This window comes from Rhincodon typus, chromosome 4, assembly GCF_021869965.1.
Source record: "Rhincodon typus isolate 14 chromosome 4, sRhiTyp1.1, whole genome shotgun sequence".
Lineage (NCBI taxonomy): Eukaryota > Metazoa > Chordata > Chondrichthyes > Orectolobiformes > Rhincodontidae > Rhincodon > Rhincodon typus.
Genome location: NC_063335.1, coordinates 35,351,916 through 35,354,324, shown reverse-complemented (window position 1 = coordinate 35,354,324; position 2,409 = coordinate 35,351,916). Strand labels below are relative to the sequence as shown.

Below are 2,409 nucleotides of genomic sequence, written 5' to 3'. Positions count from 1 at the left end.
CAGAGTCAGCATGGTTTAATGAAGGGTAAATTGTGTCCGACTAATTTGCCAGAATTCTTCAAAGATGCAGCAAGCAAGGTGGAAAATAGGGATCCTACAGACGTAGAATGTCTGGACTTCCAGAAGGCATTTGATAAGGTGCCTTACACAAGGTAGAATCATGTGTGGTTAAGGGTAATTTATTGGCTTGTTACAGAATTAGCTAATCAACAGAAAGCAGAGTCGGGATAAATAGGTCTTTTCCTGTTTGGCAAGATGTAACTAGGGGGTTGTCCCAGGGTTCAGTCCTCATACCCCAAATATTTACTGTCTATATTAATGACCTGGATGCAGAGATAGAAAGAACAGTAGTCAAATTTGCAGATGACTCTAAAATAGGCAGGAAAATAACTTGCATGAGGAATAAAGTAATTTACAAATGGATATGGATAGATTAGGTGAATGGTCCAAAACTTGGCAGATGAAATTTCATGTGGATAAGTGTCCGGTTATCCACTTTGGTCAGAGGAATAGAAAGGCAACTTATTATCCAATTGCAGAGAAACTTCAGAGTGCTTCAGTGCAGAGGGTTCTGTGTGTCCTCATGCATAAATCACAGGAAACTAGTATTACAGGTACAACAGGTAATAAAGTAAACAAATGGAATTTTGGCATTTATTGCTAAAGAAATAGAGTATAAAAGCAGGGAAGTGTTGCCGCAACTGTACAAGGCATTAGTGAGAATGCACCTGGGGTATTGTGTAGAATTCTGGCCCCATTTGTTAAGGGACGATGCAGTTGTATCGGAGGCAGTTCAGAGGAGGGTCACTAGATTGCTTCCAGAGATGAGAGGTTTGTCTTACAAAGAGAGATTGAGCAGTTTAGGCCTATACTGTCTCTAGATGAATAAGAGGATATCTGAGCTATATAAGATGCTAAAGGGGATTGACAAAGTGGGGCAATCTAGAATGAGAGGTCGTAGTTTTAGGATAACGGGTAGCAGATTTAAAGCAGAGATGAGGAGAAATTACTTCTCTCAAAGGGTTGTGAATCTGTGAAATTCACTACTCCAGACTACAGCAGATGCTGGGACAGTGAGTAAATTTAAAGAGGAAAAAAATAAATCTTTGAAGGGTTATGGAGATTGGACAGAAAAGTGAAGTTGAGGCCGAGATGAAAACAGCCATGATCGTATTAAATAACAGAGCAGATGCAAGGGGCTGAATTTCCTACTCTTGCTCCTCATTCATATTTTCTTACCAAAGTCCACATTAGCTACATCAAATGTTTATCAATACTTCTGTTACCTCCTCAGAAGTTCAATTAAATTTGTCAAACATGACTTTCCTTTAATAAATTATCACTGAGTAATTTATGTCTCTCCAAGTGCACATATATTCTGTCCTGCTGAATATTTTCTAATAACTTGCCCGCTCACGGAACTGACTGGCCTATCCTATTGTCACTTCTGTTAAAAATGGGACAACATTACAAGTCCTGTGACACCTCACCTGTGGCCAGAAAAGATCTGAAAATTACCATCAGGCCCATAATATTGCCTTCCTTGCCTCCCTCAACAACCTGGGATACATCTCAACCCGACAAAGTCAATTTAGCCACCTATAAGGCTGTTTAACTTGTTAGTCTCATTTCTTGAAATTTAATTATGGATTTGATCCTTGTTCTCTCGTTTACAATTTGAGGGCCTGTAATACGCATCCAATAAAATGTTTGGTCCATTTGTTTTTTACTTCTACCAATATGGCCTTATTTGATGATCCTTCTGCTTTAATTGATTCCTTGATCAATATTGCGATGCCACCTCTATTTATTCCCCATCTCATCTGAATAGCCTATACCCAGGAATGTTGAGTTGGCAAACTTCCTCATCTTTTAGCCACGTATCATTCATCCACGTATCTACCTGTGTCCTCAGCTTGTCTATCTTAATCCTCACGCACCTTGCATTAAAATATATTTTCTTTAGACTTGCTAAACTCACTTATTTCTTATCGAGTCTATTTTACTCTATCTTCCAGACTTATTAACTTATGTTTTAACTTTAATTTCATCTTAGCTTTCCCCTCTCAGATGTTTGTCAGGATCCCTGCCAATCTAGTTTAAATCCATCCTAACAGCATTAGCAAACCTGCCTGTACAATGTTAATTATTCGTTTCTAGTTACAAAAGTTGGGCAATAACGAATGTTAGGAAAATGACAAAAGTTGACCGGGTAAGTACAAGAAAAGGCACATAAAAGCAGAAATTGATTGACGTTAACCAGTTGGTAAAATCAATTGATTAAGTTGACTGAGACAACAAGGTGTAGAGCTGGATGAACACAGCAGGCCAAGCGGCATCAGAGGAGCAGGAAAGCTGATGTTTCAGGTTTTCTGAAGAAGGGTCTAGACCCAAAACGTCAGCTTTCCT

At 38.9% G+C, this 2,409-nt stretch overlaps 1 protein-coding gene across 1 annotated transcript in view; it reads left to right on the top strand.

Annotated features, from left to right (window-relative positions):
* entpd3 (ectonucleoside triphosphate diphosphohydrolase 3) overlaps window positions 1-2,409 on the top strand; it is a 20,595-nt gene that overhangs the window by 17,096 nt on the left and 1,090 nt on the right. The gene's annotated exons all lie outside the window — the stretch shown is intronic.